This window comes from Manis javanica, chromosome 11 (assembly GCF_040802235.1).
Source record: "Manis javanica isolate MJ-LG chromosome 11, MJ_LKY, whole genome shotgun sequence".
Classification (NCBI taxonomy): domain Eukaryota; kingdom Metazoa; phylum Chordata; class Mammalia; order Pholidota; family Manidae; genus Manis; species Manis javanica.
The window spans coordinates 14556884-14577517 of record NC_133166.1 but is presented as its reverse complement, the minus strand read 5'-3'; positions in this window follow the sequence as shown (position 1 = coordinate 14577517).

Sequence of the window (20634 nt, the reverse complement as noted above, 5' to 3'; positions counted from 1 at the left end):
TTTTAATTTCCCACAGAAAATAGATCATTTAGTCATTATTCTATTTTTTTTTACTGATAGTGTAACTTAGCTTTAAAAAAATTTCATTTTGTAAATTACCATTAAAATTGCCATGTTCATTTTTGGGATTGCTGTTAAACTGGAAAAATGTCAGCATCCTTATCACATGTTATTTGTAAGACCTAGGAGAATTTTTCACAGCCTAGTTTCTACCTCTGTAATTTCAAACCTTGCATCTTCTCCACTACCCCTGTATTTCTGCTCCTCTGTTGCGTTGGGCAGTTTGAGGATGTGACTGATCGCTTTGCCCTTGAGTCAGGCCAACAGACCACGGGCATATTCCTAGGAGCTCTTCTGACACTGGAATGGATCCAGATAATTTTACCACTATGTGGATGTGACTGTGAACTACATAAACTTATCCCACTAAAGACAAACTAAATGTATCCCTAATTCTACCTAAGTCAGTTCCCCAAATTGCTTTTGGTGATTCCAACACCATATGCCAACAAAGAATGTATGACAGAAAGGAATGTGGAGTGCAAAGAGAAAGCTGATACAAGAGATTATAGTTATACTATCTTATTCCTGTAAATTTTACTATTTCTGTAAATTTATTTATATATGGCTATACTAACACCAAGACCTTGAAAGGGACCTATGTAATTATGGGGCCAAGAAACACACACTTGATTAGCAGTATGGTAAAACTGTCTCTGAAAATATAATAAAAACATATTTTGTAATATTTTTCTGTAAAATATTAGTTCAGCTTTAGATTGGTTGAGGATGAAAGACCAGGAGTACATCTAGGGAGAAACATCCTGCTCATGATAATTATAAACTGGAGATATTGGAGGGGAAGTAGACCGGAAGGCAACCATCCTTGGAAAGGTAGTCACTGGGGGATACTAAACAATTGACTATTAAGATAACACACAACTCAACCTCTTTAAGGGAGATAGATTTGTGAAGGAAAGGCACACTAATGAACTGTGTCCAAAAGTATACAAACAGCAATGAAAATGTGGCATGGGGCTAATTTCCTCTCCACTGTGACCATATGCTTGCTGAAGGCATTAATGGCACTAATTGCTCAGGGACAGCTCTGTGAAGTGCATTTTACCAGCTTGGCTGAGAAATATCGCAGAAAACATAAAATCTCAAGATTGCTGTTTGCAGAACCTTCACAAATCAGCAGCAATTTATCTGCATGGGATTTGTTATTAAGAGAAAAGTCTAATTGCTGTTCTTCATGGACCAAATAAATTTCTGTCCAGCCCAGAAGCAAAGGTTCCTCAGATTAACTCCTCATGGATGGGTTGCCTGTCGCTATTTCTAAGTCAACACAGATGGGAGTGTATGCTCTGGTTCTGTTCCTGAGTATGATCCTCTGATTATTCTAAAACAGCAAACAATGGAAATTAGACGACAGGCAAAAAATGAAAGACTACATACTTAGGGAGTCCCTGAACAAAAGTTAATCAGTATTGTTTCACTTCTAAGAAACTGGCTATTTAGAAATTTGGGTTTGGCACAATTAGATTATCCAGCTACACTAGAAATCGTGTTCACGCGCAAAACATGTAACATCCTGGTAACTGGGTATGGCCTGGAGACCTGACAGAGAGGCAAATGATTCAGTATGACTCTGAAGCAGCCAAGAAAAGAAGTTGTATGGATTGATGGGAAATAATGACCCTCTCCCTAACCCCGTAAGTCAGAATTAGCTGCCACCACTGCAAAAAGTCTCTATAGAAAAGGGAAATCAATGGCAGGCCTGCAGGGAAAATGTGAAGGTGAGAGAAGAACTGAGATTTATTTTTTTCTCCTGTCTTTTTTTTTTTTTTTACCATCAATGGCTCTGCCTGTATTTTGCAAGATTCAGTAGAGGCAACTATGGATGCACTGGAGACTATAGAGTTTTGAGCATCTTAAAAAACTGAAAAAGAAAGAGTTTCCCCATGGCATCAACCACTGTGTTCAAGATAGAGGACTTTACGATTACCATGTTTACAGCCAGTTCATGATGCAATGCATCAGTATGATTTTTTGCCAAGAGAATTTGCAGAATGTTATCCTAGGGAGACTGAAAACACTACCTGGTTTAGCACATTAGCTATTTCTACAATATGCTAACTATAGAACAAAATTAAATATGCCTCTGTAAGGAGTCATCATCTGAAACTTCCATGACTGTGGCAACCAGAAAAGAGGTTACATAATATCTACTGTTCCTACCAATAGCTGGCAGTAAAATTCAGATACTATAAACAACTGAGGGTAGATGGAGAACTGATGTATTTAACAAAGCTCTCCCCAAGGATTGTCATGTATGGATGTTCAGGCACTGCCTGCCCATAGGTACCATAGCAGAGATGGGGATATGGGGATGGAAATCCTGCCAGGTCCCAAGGGGGCACTTCTGCAAATTCTCTCAAAGACCCGTGCATTGCAGAGACAGTAATCTCAGGGTTGTGTATGAACAGGTCTTTTTATCCCAAATTATATTGAACAGTGATCCTTTATGATGGGGTCATCCCAAAAAGATGCTGTGATCTCTCTGAAACTTTCCCCTACAGAGAGCTCCCCCTCTTCTTAGTACCTCAGGATTGGGAGAACTGTGGGAAAGGGTAACTGACTTTCAAGTAAGATAAGATTTTGTTCTAATGACAACCACCTCCACCACTCAGGGTATGTGCGATCTGAGACAAAGCATTTCCTCTCTCACAGCACAAGTTTCTGCTTTCTCACCTGGCTTTCATCCCTTAACCCTTCTAACAGTGAATTTCTGCAATCAATAACTATCAACACTGGTGACATTACTTATCTCAACTATCCCTCCCCCATTTTGAAGAAATTTAGTTTTTGGGCCAACCAGTATGCTTATGCTTTCTATTTCAGCAGCACTTCTGTTGACATGTTGCTGTTAAAAACCTCTTCCTAGGGAACTGCAGTTACCTAGAGCTACTGAAAACGGTCCTATAATATGCTTCCCTAACTAAGTGAACAGTTGAAGGTAGAGGTGGTTCCATAATTTGGCAGCTTCTCAAAAGAAAAGAGAAGAACTTACAAAATAACTGGCAACATTTCATTTTTTTAAGTACAGCATTTATTGTCTGAACTACTTCCAAATCTATGTGTACTGTAATATGTGGTGCTGCTCTACTGAAAGATCTCCTAAGCAATACCAAAATGACCCCTGCTCTTGAGATGCTTTTGCTCCAATGGGGGAGAAAACCATATGACCAAGGGACTGTAAAGCAAGTCATTCATTTATTGATGGATTAATTAATTCATTTACTCAATTAGTATTTATTGAGTATCCGACATACCTATGCAACTGGACTAGATGCTTGTAACAGTGACTGCAGCAGATACTAAAGGAGGTCACAGCCTAATGGGAGAGACACAGGTATAACAATCATTACATTCCTGCATGATAAGTGGTAGTTCTGTAGAGATTTGTGGAATGGGGCTAAGACCTTTATGTAAAAGCATGAAACCAGGTTTCCACCAAGACTTTAGTATGAGACCCCTTCTGAATCTCTGCCTGATGTTAATGAGTGGCACACATCCTTGCCCACCTTGTTTCATTTAGCCAGGAAGGCCTTCCAAAATCTCTCTCAGCAAAGTTCTATATACTCTCAAGGTCCATCTTTGGAAAACTGAGATATAATTGACATATAACATTATATTAATTTCAAGTGTACAACTATGATTCAATATTTGTGAAATGGTCACCACAATTAAGTTTAGTTAACATTCAGAACCACACAGTTACACATTTTTTTTTCTTGTGAGAACTTTTAAGACCTACTCTCTTAGCAATTTTCAAATATACAATATAGTATTATTGATTATAGTCATGATGTTGTACATCCATAACTTACTTATTTTATAACTGAAAATTATACCTTTTGATCCCCTTCACCCATTTTACCCATCCCCTACCCCTGTCTCTGGTAACTACCAATCTGCTCTCTGTATATGAGTTCCTTTTTTTGTTTTGGGGGGAATTTTTTGTTTGTTTTTGTTCCTTTTTCAGGTTCTACATGTGAGATTTATATGACATTTGTCTTTCTCTGTTTGATTTATCCATGAAGATTCATGGCCTATTTCTGTCACTATTGCTCTGCGAAACTTTCCATTAAGCTTTCAAACAGAATTTCTTGCTCTGCCCAACAGAGGTCCATATGCATTTACAAAGACAGCACTTAGTCTATTTTATTACAGTCTTCAGTGAAATCTTACTCATTTCATCCCTATTTCCCCCATTGAGCTGGGGGCCTCCCAAGGCTGGCTTCTCCCTCCTCCTTCAAATGTCTGGCTTGGTACCCAATGCATGAAAGTCTCAAAGAAGGCCTACAGAATAAATGACCGAGTGCATGAGTTTAACCAAGACTTTTGTAGACAGATGTGGAGGCCAACAGTAGACTCTCCTTTAAACATGGTAAGGATAACTTCAGTTACTCACATTTATACATAAGTTATTGGAAGTAATTAGATAGGCTACCTTTCCCAAATATAAGTACAGTTTTAAGAGAACTATTCTGGAGAAAAGAGCATGAGCTTTGGGGAACCACCAGTAGAGTTCAAATCTCAGTTTCTCATTTATCATTCACACTATCTTGTCTAAAAATATTAACCATTATGAGCCTTTGTCTACTTTATATTTTTGACAACTGAATATTAATCTATACTCTATCCAACAGAAAGTGTAGGCCTTGCTCAGGCATGTGCATTTGGAAATTTTAACAAATTCAGGTAATTCATTATTATAATACTGCAATAAAATACTCATTTATTTGGGTTGCCATTGTCTGGCACTCAGCAAACCTTGTACATTTTTTTATGCAAGTGTGTTTCCTAAAAAATGACTTTTTGCATCCACAATAAGCTGATGCTTTACATGTTGCCAGTGTTAAAGGAGATGTCACCTTGATAGCAAGGTGACCAGGGAGGTAATAAAACAATGGAATCCATTATTAAGAGGCCTAGCCAAAATGATTATTTCTCAGTTTCATTCTAGCACTTTAAATCTGCATTAATGAAATGTGACTTTGCAGAATGGCTGCACCCCATATCAGATGGAATATTCAGTGAACAGCATACTGGAGCCCAGGGAAAGCTGGGCAGTGATATGACAGGATTAGAATAGTCTGCAGAGACACTTCCATACCTGAATTTCTATTATTATGCAAATAATGCATTATTCTGCATTGATTTTTTTTTCCCCAAGGATTTCTTATTCTTTGTCAGTTGCATTCCCTACATAACACCATTCATTCTCTCCCACATAAATACTCATACTTAACTGTTTTCATCTTCTCTGTGCCTGTGCATTTATCCTTTAAGGCTTAAACACCATCTCCTCCAGGAATCTTCTCCTAGGCTTCCACACTGAGTGAGTTGGACCTCCCACATATGCCTCTTTTGTCACACTTAGATCACATTTTATTTGTGGAATTACAGGTTAGTATTTTCCTCAATAAGAACAATGGCTTTGCTTCACTTATCTCTGAAGCATGTGAATCTAGGGAAATGACTGGCAAATAATAGATACCTATTAACAATTTAGCTAAGAGCACCTGAAGACAAGAATGAGATTGTAATTGAGCAGGCTTTGATGAATTTGTAACTGTATCCATGTGCAAGATTACTCCTCATCACTTGGGAATGTGGTTCCCTTTCTTTTATATTTAATAGTACAGCAGATCATTTGAAATTCTTATTACCATTCTTCTTTCTGGGAAGGTAGGAAGGAAGGAAGGAAGGAAGGAAGGAAGGAAGGAAGGAAGGAAGGAGGAAGGGAGGGAGGGAAGGAATGAAGGAAGGAAGGAAGGAAGGAAGGAAGGAAGGAAGGAAGGAAGGAAGGAAGGAAGGAAGGAAGGAAGGAGGAAGGGAGGGAGGGAAGGAATGAAGGAAGGAAGGAAGGAAGGGAGGGAAGGACAGAGGGAGGGAGGAAGGAAGGGAGGGAGGGAGAAAAACGGAGGAAGAAGAAGGGAGGGAGAAAGGGAAAGAAAGCTAAAAATGATAAAATACTCTTCTGCAATTCTAGAATAGATTTCTGTTTTTGGTCTGATTCCTTATGTGGTCTTGCTTAAGTGCATCCACATAATTGGCAGGATCAGAGTTTACTAAGGGGTGGTTTCTTTCCCCAGAGCCAGATGATTTTTGCATCTCAGTATAACTAGTTCAATTCACAAAGCATTTATTGAGCAAATAATGTGTACTAGGCAACATAAGAACACAAATTTGAGCAAGTCATGGTCTCTGCACTTAAAGGAAAGGTGGAAACTTGAGTGAACAGATTTGTGGCTATTCATGTGCCAGGTACACTTTTGGTGTGACCATGTAAGAAGTAATGTGTTTCCACATACTTAATTTTCTAGTCTGTCTCTTCACACAGTCTATCGCATAGACCAGAATCACTGGAAAAGGATACCACATGGGAGGGTCGCATTCCCACAATCTCCTTTGGACAGTAGGTCACCTTAAAGGCTGAGTCTTCCTTTGCTCCTGACTTTCCAATGTTTCCAGGAGAATAAGACAGGTTTGTTTTAAAATATGATGGGTTGGCTTCTGTTTTCCAGTAAGATGATTTGTATGTGTGTTGATGTGAGATATTTTAGATACAGTTCTTGATGATCTAAAAAGAGGAAAAGCTAACAATGTACTTCTGAGATTAGGTAGGTAATTTAGAACTCCTAGTCATTTCACATCCCTGGGGTGGACAGAGGCACAAAGCTGGCTCTCAGAATCAATAATCAAAACAAATCCTACCCAGCAGGACATACGGTGTCTGCTCAGTTAATAAAAGCTTGTGCTCCTATTTTTAGATTTATTCTCACACTGGGGAGACAGCAGTGACATAAAGGAGTTTTATTTAAAAGCCACTAACCCGTTTCAGAAGTGAGTTTTCCTTTAAATAGGTTTCTTTCTTTCTCTTTCCTCCTTTCCTCTTCTAATTAAAGCGTATTTAAAAAGGAGCTCACATTTTCAAAGCCAAATTTTCCATTTCTGGGGTTGGCTCTGAGTTTTCTATTTGATAAATAAATCAAGCACTTGGCATGTTTATTAAACAAAGTACTTTTTGTTTGTTTGTTTGTTTCCCAGAAACCTCAGGGAACACAGGGATTTTAGTCTCAACTCCTATGGATTCCTTACCAAATCCCTGAGAGTCCCATTGTTCTGTTGGGGAGGGAATATACGGTGTCTGTGTTTGAAAACTTTGTGGACTTTCAGAATTTGAGCAAAATAACTAATTCTCAAACAACTGAGGTCAAAGGTAGCAGAAGGTTTAAGGTCTATATAAATGTGAAAGAGAACAAGACATATCCAGGGAGTAAATGGCACAGAGAAAACCACAGAATCAGGAATGAATGTGTTTTCAATGCTGCTCTCTCATCAGTCCAAAACTCTGCTGAGCTCTCCATGGCTTCTGGGCTTTTAAAGGAACCTAGACAGTCCTCTCTTTGTAGTTCATGACTAATAGTCCACTGTGGGACATTAAAAAAAATACTCAAAAATAAATCACATCAGTAATTTTATCTATGTGGGGAAAGGACAAAACGTAAGACTGAATAGACTCTAGTGAGAACAGCTTCCTAATCTCTGAGCTGAACATAAAGGGAGGCAGAGGAGACAGAACATGCTTTGACATCACACAAAATGGACTCTTCATCTTGGCTTCTCTTGAAAGGGAGTAGTTAAATATTAAAAGTAAAACATTTAGAGCATCTGGTAATTAGCAGACACAGTCATGCTAGTGGTGCTTATTAGGGCTGGTGGTGGGGAGGAGTTGCTGGTCGGAGCCCATGAGCTGTTGAGTAGACCCCAGGGCAAGGAGCTAAGAACCAGGGTGAGGAAGGTTTATGTGTGGGCTATTAGGACTTTGAAGACTGGGCGCAGAAATTTTTGTGAAGCATGTATCTTGAGGCTGGCTTATCTAAACTGTGCCCTGTCAGAGAAGATGAGCACAAGGCTTGAGTAAAGGTAAACCTGGGAAGAGGAGTTATGGAACTCCAGGGAAGGTTCTGTGTGGGTAGCATACTAACACTTTGTGAAACGGGTTCTACACTTTTCTAAAATTTCTCCTTAAGCAGCTGGATTGTTTCAAACTCAGGTTTCAATAAAACTCAAACCGTCTGGACCTTTTCAAACTCAAGTTTCAATATTGCTCAAAATACCTATAAAAATGCAAGCACAGTATGAATATTAAGCTTTCACACTTATGAGGAATAAATGAGTTTAATATGAGCACTTGGCTAATGCACTGACACTGAATATAAGCTTATTTAATTTTTAAAAATGGACGCTTAGATGGTATTAATTATAAAAATGAAGTCGCCTGTGTTTTAAAATACAAGTTGCTTTTGGAAAAGATTTCAGGTGGTAGTTAATATTGGATCTAGATAGCTGAGGAAATGGGACAATCTCAGAACCTATGTTCTCTTTGATGACCTGTTATTAATGATAATAATACAATATGAATTATCAAATACCTGTTATGTGCTTTACTAATGTCACTTAGTTTAACTTCGCAAAATCTCTGCAAGGTAAGGACTCTTATCTTCCTTTTCAAGATGCTGAATTTGAGGAAATGAAGCCATTGAGAGGTTCTGCAGCTCCATGGAAGGTTTGTGATTGAAATGCAGGTTTGACCACAAAACCCATATCCTCATTTATAGCAAACATACTATGACAATACATTCTCTTGCTCTAGGTACTCTGTACAGTATATTTGCCCTGTCCTGTTGTTCTCCTAAGCTAATTTTAGGCAAAATTTCTCCCAACTGAATCTTTATTTCCTAGTCTGATTTGCTTTAATGTGTGGAGTGTCTTTTCCAGCCCTAGCTCTTGCCATGCTCCTGGAATGGCACCTAGAGAAAGCTGGTACACCCACCTCAAGGCTGTATTGAAAACTGCCATTCTGGGTAAGAAAATGCCAATGAGAACACGCCTATATAGAACTTGAGTACTCTCAGGACAGCCATTTAATTGGGAAAGACCCAGCCCATCTCACTGTGGGAGACCTCATCCATCCCCTTCAGATATTCATGGTCTGCTGAAAGAACAGGAAGTAAGTAGGTGATCATAAAGTGAGGCAGAAGTGAACATGAGGGCACAACAAGGAAAGAAGAGGCACCTAATTCAACCTAAAACTTAGACAGAGATGATTCCACTGACAGGTCCAGCAGAAAAGCTGCTTCTGAGGTCTGTATTTAAGATTAAAATGCTAATGTAATATTAAAACTAACACTACTAATAGTAATTCTGTTGTTTCTAGGACTGGCACCTTTCCCATGTTTTTTTTTATCCCTAGCCAGATGTTTCACTCATGGTGTCTGACTGGTTTACCACTGTGAACAACATTCCAGATGTATCTCTGGAGCTAAGCTAGTTCCTCTAGCATTTTTCTTACTCAGCTAGGACTTTATTGCACACCACAGCATGTCCCAGGCTACCTCAGACTACAGTGTGCCTTGTTTCCTGGGTATAAATAACCATGATCTTCTTTGGGTATATATCACTGCAATCATTGCAGAAACAGCCCTGTTCTCACTTAAATGTGAGAGGTATGGGGGGGAGGAAAGCACAGTTATCAAAGTTCATTTTTCATGGATTACCTCACTAGAATTCATAAAGCAATGAGCAAGTATTATTATTAATAATAATAATAATATTATTATTAATTATTATTATTAATTAATAATAATAATAATAATTAATAATAATAATGATAACCACATTTTACAAATGGGAAAACGAGGACAGAGGCCATAAGAGACACAGCTGGGATCAAAACTTGGGCTATCTAGAGAGTCTGAGCTCCCACACTATGCAACACAGATTCTTAATATTAAGTCATTTGTAGTTCTAGCCGTAAGCAGTATACTGGGACTAACAAAACCAAGATCTTCAATTTGTCAGCCAATTCTGTTGCAGATTTTTACTCAATTTTTAAAAATTATTTTGTTAGTAGAAACATTTTAGATTGTTTTACTGTAATAGCTTTCAAGCACATGCACATTTTCTCCCCTCTTCCCCTGAATGAAGGTACATTGCCAAGAGTCTAAGAATTATTATATGCTGTACAGAACTGAACAGCCAACCCTGAAGAAGAGTTACCATTTTAGAAATGCCTCAGTCATAAAAATGAGTGACAGCAGTCACCAATAAATCACATGCAATGCCTAGAAGGTAGGTTGTTCATAAAATATGTTTCTCATACCATATCCAAACTTTTCTCCTGAGACAGTAACATGAACACACATTTCCTCTCTTAAGCCCATTAACTGTAATTGGGTAGAGTATCTTACCTCGAGGAGAACAGCTTTGAGCTGCTGAAAAAGCCTAGGCCTCCCATAATAGAAAAACACCTTATAAAATGGAAAATATATAAAGGCCTCTTCTAAAGCAGTACAGCAAAGACAATAGGGCTGGGGGGGTTACTTATTCCTTTGTGAGTCACAAAGATGAATGCAGCAGCAATGGCAATGAAATTCTCTGGTCCCCAATTGCAGGGAGAGGCCACAGTGAAGAACAAATTCTATCATCTTAGAATCCTGCTAATCCTGCAGGCAAAAGTAAAAGCTGGTAGGAAACAGACTGTATTCTCACAAGAGGGACACAAAATCTGTATCTTCTAGTGGGGAAGAAAGGGATAAAAAAAAAAACCAAAATGAAAACAAATCCAACTGGACATGTTCCTTCCCAATTAGTACTATCAGACTTGCCTGAAGAACTTCTTAGCCTCTGGGACTTCCCAATGATGCTGGAATTGTTTCTCTTGGCTTTTGTTTTAACCTTAGTTCTTCTTTAATTGCTCTACATTACTTACATTTTCTAAGAAGAAATGAGTATGAGTTGGAATTAGTTCTCACTCTAATTCTAACTTAGCTTCATAAAGTTCAGTGGCCTCAGGGAATGCGCTTGTGACCTTTACAACTTTCCTTTTGCCCATCTGTGCAGTGGGGATAATACCATTCTCCTAACTCATGGAGATGTGGTGGGAGTTTGGTAACATAGAAAACCACTCAATTTAGTGCCTGGCATATAGATCAGATTTAATACATCGTAGATTTTATGACTGCTTTCTTAGTCCACTGATTAAGTGTTGCTAATCATATTTCTTATCATGGTCACTTAGTGGTTGGGGTTATTATCCATTTCAGTACTTCTCAAACATTTGTCTCTCAAGATTCCTTTGCATTCCATAAATGACTGAAGATCCCAAAGAGCTCTTTTTGTTTTAAATGTGGGCTATATCCATCAGTATTTGCCATATTAGAAACTAAAACTGACTTTTAAAATTTATTCTTCCTTCAAAAATTACAATGTTATACTTCTTAGACATTAACATAAACACCTTAATTTTATGAAAAATAATGCTATTTTCTAAAACAAAAGCAGATTTAGTAAGGAGAGTGGCATTGTGTGTTTTTTGCAAATCTCTAGTGTCTGGACTAGTCGAAGGCATCTAAGCTTGCGTATCTGCTTCTATATCCAATCTGTTAAAATGCATACACACACACACACACATACACATATATGTGTATATTGGTTGAAGTATATGAAGAAATTTGGCGGCACATAGATATATAGTTAGAAAAGTGTAGGTCTACCTAGACCCTTTGAAAGGTTCTGAAGGCCCTCCCATGGTTGTTCTTTGAGAACCCCAGTTCTAGTCAAAGCACAAATATCCACTAGCTGTCTTCCCTCCTTTATATTGTGCTGTCCATAAAGAAAGAGTACCGATCTGGAGTTTCAGGTACCCAGTTATTGATCATGCCTTCATTGGTGGTTTAAGAATTAGATAGCTGGGTGTTTCTCTATTTCCCAGCTATGTTATGTATTAGGTTGACTCTCTATATGTATAGCACTTTATAGTAATAGTTTTGATTTTTTCTTACAGTAATAGTGTCAGAAAATAACAGATTTATTAACAGACCAAAATATTAGGGGAATTCTAAAGGTTTGGAAGAAGATGAAGTCAAATCTATGGAAAAGACAAAGCAGAGGAAAACAGAGATTAAAAATGAGAAGCTGAGGCCATCCTTCACAACGGAACGTTGGGAAAACACCAAACTCACATTTATCAAGCAAGCACGCTCTTGTTAGAATGACATGTGGAACGTGAAGCTAGCTGGATCCTGCCCTATTCTCTCTGAGGACCAAGAGAACTTTTTGCGGCAAGGGATGCTCTATAATCTGGACTGCCCAATATGGTAGCCACAGTCTACACAGAGTTACTGGGGCAATGAATATGTACCTCGTGTAACAGAGGAATTGTATTTTTAAATTAAATTAAATTAAATTAAATTTTAAAAGTCATATGTGACTAGTGGCTACTGCATGGGACAGTGCAGATTTAAACAAATAAGAGTATATCTCCACATGAGAAATGTTAATTAAATTGTACTTTATTCAAATATTGAAATGAAATATTCTTGTTGGAAGGAATGAGGTAGGTCATTAACGGGCAGAGAGAGATGTTTATAATGTATTTTTTTTTTGTAAATCAGATGGAAAATGTTAGACATGGTACAGTATATATACATAGAAAATCCCTGAAAGCATATATATACATTTGGGGAAGAGTTGGACTTTCACTTCTATATATGTTTAGTGTTCTGAAACAAATATTTTGTAATATATGGAAAAGTATAAACATGAAGGGAAAAATTAGTCATAAGTATGCTACTTACAGAAAACTTTTAAGAGTTACGGTTTCTTCATTTGCCAAATAAATTCAAATATATTGTTACAAAGTTAGGTTTACAAATGGACAGATTAAGCAATAGAGTGAAATTAATTTACTTCACCTTGAGATGAGAGAGTACTTTACTAAGTATTAAAGAGTGTTGAAAAAAATTATAGTCCAAAAGAAAAATTCAATATATTTGAGATGAAAACTGTTATATTTTATAATATGTTGCAACTCAAATTAAATTCAAATAAACTCAGTAAAAAGATCTGCAAATGGCAAATAAGATACTGTGATGGTAGGTGGGGATAACACATGTTTCATTTATCACTATATCCCCATATAACTAAAAAGGGTGCCCAACACAAAGCTGTCTGGGTACAGATATGGGTAAAGTAAGAAGGAATTTTTAAACACCGGAAAAGAATATGAATGAGCATTTCACACAAGAGGAAATGGCAGTGACTGATACAAATATGAAGAAAATAAACTTCACCAAGCACTAAAAGCCCATCAAGAAATGCAAATGGTAACATTTATATGCAATCTTTTATTTTCAGAATGATAGAGCAAATGATGCTAGAGAGAATTTGTGCAATAGTCTTATGTGTTAGAGGTGTGTCTGTCTTAGACGTTGTCATGAAACTGGTTAATCTCTCTGGAAAAACAGTTCAATGAAATGTCTTATGAAATTAAAAAATAATCATTCAGTCAAAATATTCTAACAGCAAAAATAGAGGGAAATTAAATATGTAACAATATTAAGATGGTTACATATATGATGGCAATTATATATACTGAAATAGTATGTAATCACAAATATTTTAAATAATTTTACATAACATGGAAACTTTTTTCTTAAGTTTCACTGCATAGCTTTAACTTTTCTTGGACCAGACCATTTTCAACTGAAATTTACATAGAAACTATGTAATATAAAAGTATCATACATTTATTTAACAAGTTAATATATTTTTAATGTATTAAAAACATAAAATTATAGTAATACTTTTTGATAAACTCAGGAGTGATAGATGGTATCTGCAAACATATTAGCTTCAACGTCAGTCAGTTCTGTTATTTTGATTACTATATCAGAAATTTTTGTTCTCCCATAATTTTAGAGGGTTAAAGAACTAAGAGTAAATTTTTAGTAAATTAAGTAAAACCACTTGTCTTGTAAATTAAATAAAACTTACTCAAAATTTTGAAAGAGGTGCAGGAGGAAATAGTAATTTTAAGTAAAAATGCTATGGCTTCCATAGTTTATCATAAATATTAAAGTTAGAAAAAGGATGACCAAACTTTATACTTAATACTGGAACTCTATAAAATATGATGTAATCATATTCCGATATACATTTCTCACTGCAAAACTGATTATTATGACCTGAAGAGAGCAAAACCTTCATTCAAAACCTGATCTCACATGTGGGAGCAATGTACAGGTGCTATAATAATAATCTTATACTGTATATAGAGGGACATGTTTAGGTTCCATTTATTTAAAATACACATATCTTCATATTTTCTGATTAAGTGTACTTTAAAAGAATATAAAATGTATCCTGAGAGTTGAAAAAAATTTTTGCCAAGGTCTTCCTAAACTATTGTCTGACACAGTTGAATATGTTGGTTTGTATGGTAGTTTTAAAAATAGATAAAATACACACTAAAATAAAATTTTAATTGGTTACCCTGAAGCACTTCCAGAAAATACTGCTATACAGAATAATAATTCTGCAGAATAGATATCAAATGTTTATGTCACTTTAAATTTAGATATAAATGTACACAGGGGTACAATGCAGATAAAGACATGCCTGGGGGAAAAAAACAAAACACCTAAATTCTGGAAATATTATAAGTGAGGAGTAGTATGAGAATTTGTGTTTCCATTTTTATTTTCTGTATCTTTCAAGGTATGTATTATGAGCATTTTCTTGTTATGAAAATTTAGTATAATAGTTTAAAAGATTTTTCATCTCAAGGCTGTTTGTCTTTTCATTTTTTAGAGGAGCCATAATACAATTTGAAAAGAAAGAACTATGAGTCAGTGGTTTTGATAGATATCATTTTAGTAGCAGATCTTTTTAACTGCCACAAGCTTTGTATTCCATCTAATTATCATGCTTTAATTTATTGATCATTTTATTCAGCAAATAGTTTTTGAGAACCCAATATATGGCAAGAACTGAGGGTATCACTGAGTAAATCCTTTTATCCAGGCCTTAGGGCTGACAAATAATTTTGCGGCACATTAAGATGACATTTGTTTTTTTGTATTATTGTAGTCAAGGGATGTTTAAGAGCATCTTGCAGAGAAAACCATCTCCTGAACTCCCCCCACTAAAAAAAAGGATATGGGTAATGTGCATGTGCATGTACATACCTGTGTGTGTCTTGAATGAAGCAAAGTATATTTATTAAAATACTTTATTTTTTAAAATTTGGACAAATGTTTTAGATGGAAGGTTCTAGTTTCAAAGTTACCAATTCATTTATTATTGCTGTCGCTTTTAATGCACTAGATGCCAAAGATTACTTAGTGAACACATTAAGGCAACTGATCATTTCAGCAAGCAAATGATAGGACCTTATTTCCACATGGATAAAGATGTCATCTTTTTTTCCATAATACAAAGCTAAATTAGTTGAATTTCACATCGAAAGCCACTCTCTGCTAGGGCTAAGCTATGCTTGAATATAAAAATACAATTTCTAAAGGCTAACTCATAATGAAGAAGAATTTAAAGTTTAAGAGAAAATGTCTTCTCAACGTCCTTGCTTGAGATCACAAAGCAATTCACAAGAATATTTATGGACCAAACCATGAAACATTTTGCATCTATTTATTTCTGAGCCACTTAGAAGCTTTCTGAGTTACAAGCATAGTCTGCAGCTATTCATTCCAACAGATTTTAATAAGTCTCTAGATGCACTATCACAGCTGAATGTAAGAATGAGTTCTAGACTAATTCTGAGAAAGGTATGACAGGAGCTATTAAAAAGCTGAATCTACAACATAATTTGTCATTAACTGAAGCTCTAAGGCATTATTTTGTCCCCAAAGGCCAGTCAATGTATTCCTCCTTCTCTCTATATGTGTTAATTCCACCTTGGGCCTTACTAGGATAATAAAAATTTGGATTGTACTTCAGCTAAATTCATGTACAATACACTATATTTCTTAAATTGTATTAAGCATTTTTCCAGAAAATACCAAATATTCAATTGACACCTTTTAGTGCTAAAAAATCTAGCTTCTTCATAAGAAGATAATAATAATGGAACATTGATTCCACTTATCTTTCAGATGCTACTGAAGCATTGATTCCTTTTCTGAAACAATAATTTTATATTTTTGATGTTTTTTCGTAAGACATTGGTTTCCTTGGATTTGTCATTTTTTAAAGTGATAAAATATTGATTAAATTCAAATCTGAGCATGTTATTTCTGTACTAGAACCCTCTTCAGTGGTTCCTAATCATACATGAAATAAATTTCAAATTTTACCCTGTAGATCACCAAAAAGTCCATGATGTCTTTTTCCCTACCCTCTTAGTTCATCTTCCACCACTCCTCCACATGCCATTCCCAGCTGCCTGTGCACTCAACCTGCCATGCCTTTTCTCATTGCTTATTCTCTCTAGGATGTTCTTCACTGCTCCAATCATAGAACTCATACTCATCTATCAAGATACTGTTCAAGTCCAATCTCTCCTGCTTTTCACAAACTCATAGCAAAGTCAGATTCTTCCTCCTATATAATTATGACATCATTCTATTCTTGTTATGTTTTTGTATATCTACTTCCTATGCTAGAGTGGGAGTTCCTCAAGATTAGTTTTGTTACTTTTTTTCTTTTACTTTTATACTGCCTAGCACAGTGCCTGAAGAATATAGGTATTTAATTCATATCTATAAAAACAAATGGATGAATAAGCAGCAAAGCACTAATAAAGAAAAACTAATTTGCTGAATCAAGGAAGATTACATGTAAAATTTAATAAATACATATACTTAACCCTTGTATGCATAGTGCAGAAGAGCCAAATGAAACAAAGTTGATCTGTTGCCATTTGCAAGGCATATATTCCAAAAACTTTACAAAATGGCAATATTATTATACAGATATATAAATATGGTAAATATGATATACAGATATAATAACTTGGCCATAGCCACTCATTGAAACAGTATCTCAAGTAATGGTTATTTACGTACAGAACATATGGTGGACTTCTTCAAATAAGATCTGAGCCAATGTTGAGTTCAAAATTCCATCCAAATACACAAAAACATGTATTTGTTGGCCATAACCAAGTAATTTCTTATACTTTAATATTCACTTGTGCTTTTGATAATTTCTTTTCTGGGTTGTTTCAGGTTTAAAACAAAAGGATTTCTTGTTTGTTTTTTCTAATCTCTATATAAACAAGATATAAAAAGGTATGTTGGAATAAACTTGGGAAGAGGGGCTTGTTTTTAGGAAGTAAAACTTCAAATGCCTGCAGGTATCAGTCTGATGAGAATGACAGGATATGAATAATAGAAGGGAGTGGTGAGGTGTGATCTAATGGGAAGGCAGCTGTTCTGCCTCAGAGTAGCAGCATCGAGCGCTAATATTGCCTTGTGGAAGGACCAGCAGCCACTGTGTTGTCAGAAGCACTTCTACTTTTTTGTCTCTCTTTTTCTCCTTCTCCCCCTCTTATTCCTCCTTCTTATTGTCCTTCACAACAAAGTACAAAAATCCAGCTTTACATGAAAAAAAATCTTCTAATTTATTAGTCAGAGATGTTTAACACTTTGACAAAGACTACATGTTAAACCAAGCATTTCTGTGCTAAATCCTACTATTTTGCACTGTCCAGTTTAGGCCCGTTCACTACGTAAGTACTTGGACATTATACTCATTCATTATCACATTATGTAGGGTTAAAACTTATTTCTAATGAATGAATTAGAATTGGCCATTCTATAAATGTAAAGATTGGTTTGCTCTTCAACCTCAGATCTCCCATATTTACCTGTCATGTTGACTTTCCCAAGGTTATGTTTATCTCTTTCCTCCACTATGTCTACATGTTTACCTTTTAGCCATGTTTGAATTACTATCTCAAATTCTTCTATTTTCTTTGATGGAATAAAATTAATATTTCCTTTAATTTTCCATTACTATTCTATCTACCTCCTCTGAATTCTTCTATACATACATGAATCATATGAATTCATATTATATCTTATACTTCACATATATTAAGCTTAATCCTTTGTTTCCTGGAAGAACTAGGCACAGTGTTTTTCACATATTTAGGTTTTGTGCTGAGGTTGCTATTATGTTTTTACATTTGAAGACTTAGTATTGAGTGTTAATGTGAAATGCAGAAGTAATCCTCCCTGATATGAAAATGACCTTTGAATAAAGCACTTACAGGTAAAAATATCCAAATCATATTTAGTTTGCCCTATTATATAATTGGCTGTTGTCAGATGAAAAACTTTAATGTAAAGAAAGTTCAGATAAGCCTGTAGATGTTGAATTACCTCTTGTTTTTTTATTATAAGAAATTATAGGGGGTAGAGCCAAGATGGCAGCATGAGTAGAGCAGCAAAAATCTCCTCCCAAAACCACATATATTTATGAAAATATAACAAAGACAACTCTTCCTAGAAGAGAGACCAGAAGACACAGGACAACATCCAGACCACATCCAAACCTGTGAGAACACAGCGCCTCACAAAGGGGGTAAGATACAAGTCCCAGCCCAGAGGGACCCGAGCGCCCCTCACCACAGATACCGGAAGGAGCAGAGGAGTCAGAGCAGGGAGGGAGAGGGAGCCCAGGACTGCTAAACACCCAGCCCTAGCCATCTGCACCAGAGCGCAGACACAGTGCATGCGGGGGGTCCTGGATACTAGGGAAACAGGACAGTAAGACATGTGAGCAGGTCCCTGGGCCAGTGCCCTGGGGACAAAGAAAAGCGAGTGCTTTTAGGAAGCCTTAAAGGGACAGGGACCCCAAAACTGGACAGAAGGATCCTGGGACGCTTAATCCAGCAGCAGGGAATCTGGGGAAATCTGGGCACTCAAATACCCTGGGCAGCAGGGAGCATGGAGGGCCCTCACAGAGATAAATAGCCTCCTGGCTGCTTCACCTCCAATGCGGCTCCACCATAACAGAGCAGCAGCCCGAGGCAGGTCACATCCACAGCAGCAGAGTAGATAAACTCCATTGCAGCCTGACAGGAATCAGAAGCCCAGTCTGCATGCAGCTTCCCAGCACAAGCCACTAGAGGTCACTGTTCTCCCAGGAGAGGAAGGCCACAAACCAACAAGAAGAAAAGTTCTTCTGGCTGTCACTCGTGCCAGTTCTGCAAACTATCTCTATCGCCATGAAAAGGCAAAATTTCAGGCAGAACAAAATAACAGAGTCAAAACCTGAGAAGGAGAAAGACCTAACCAGTCTTCCTGAAAAAGAATTCAAAATAAAAATCATAAACATGCTGACGGAGATGCAGAGAAATATACAAGAGCTAAGGGATGAGGTCCGAAGGGAGATTACAGACACCCGGAGGGAGATTACAGATGTCCAGAAGGAGATTACAGAAGTGAAACAAACTTTGGAAGGATTTATGAGCAGAATGGATAAGATGCAAGAGGCCATTGATGGAATAGAAATCAGAGAACAGGAATGCATACAAGCTGACATAGAGAGAGATAAAAGGATCTCCAGGAATAAAACAATATTAAGAGAACTGTGCGACCAATAAAAAAGGAACAATATCCATATTATAGGGGTACCAGAAGAAGAAGAGAGAGAAAAAGGGATAGAATGTGTCTTTGAAAAAATAATTGCTCAAAACTTCCCCAAACTGGGGGAGGAAATAATTAAACAGACCATGGAAATACACAGAACTCTCAACAGAAAGGACCCAAGGAGGACAACACTAAGACACATAATAATTAAAATGACAAAGATCAAGGACAAGGAAAGAGTTATAAAGGCAGCTAGAGAGAAAAAGGTCACCTATAAAGGAAAACCCATTAGGCTAACATCAGACTTCTCAACAGAGATCCTACAGGCCAGAAGAGAATGGCATGATATATTTAATGCAATGAAACAGAAGGGACTGGAACCAAGAGTACCGTATCCAGCACGATTATCATTTAAATATGAAGGAGGGATTAAACAATTCCCAGTGAAGCAAAAGTTGAGGGAATTTGCCTCCAACAAACCACCTCCACAGGGTATTTTAGAGGGGCTGTTCTACATGGGAGCACTCCTAAGACTAAACAGATGTAACCAGAGAAAATAAAATCACAGCAAAGAAAGCAGACCAACCAAATACTAACTAAAGGCAAAAAATAAAATCAACTACCTGCTAAAAGGAGTTAAGGAAACATGAAAGAGCACAGAATAAAACACCCAACATATACAGAATGGAGGAGTAGGAATAAGAAGGGAGAGAAGAAAAGAATCTCCAGACAGTGTATATAACAGCTCAATAAGCGAGCTAAGTTAGGCAGTAAGATACTAAAGAGGCTAACCTTGAACCTTTGGTAAACAGGAATCAAAAGCCTGCAATGGCATAAGTACATATCTTTCAATAGCCACCCTAAATATAAATGGACTGAATGCACCAATAAAACGACGTAGAGTCACTGAATGGATAAAAAAACAAGACCCATCTATACGCTGCTTACAAGAAACTCACTTCAAACCCAAAGACATGCAGAGACTAAAAGTCAAGAGATGGAAAAACATATTTCAAGCAACTAACAGAGAGAGAAGGGGTTGCAGTACTAATATCAGACAAAATAGACTTCAAAACAAAGAAAGTAAGAAGAGATAAAGGAGGACATTACATAATGATAAAGTGCTAGTCCCACAAGAGGATATAACCATTATAAACATATA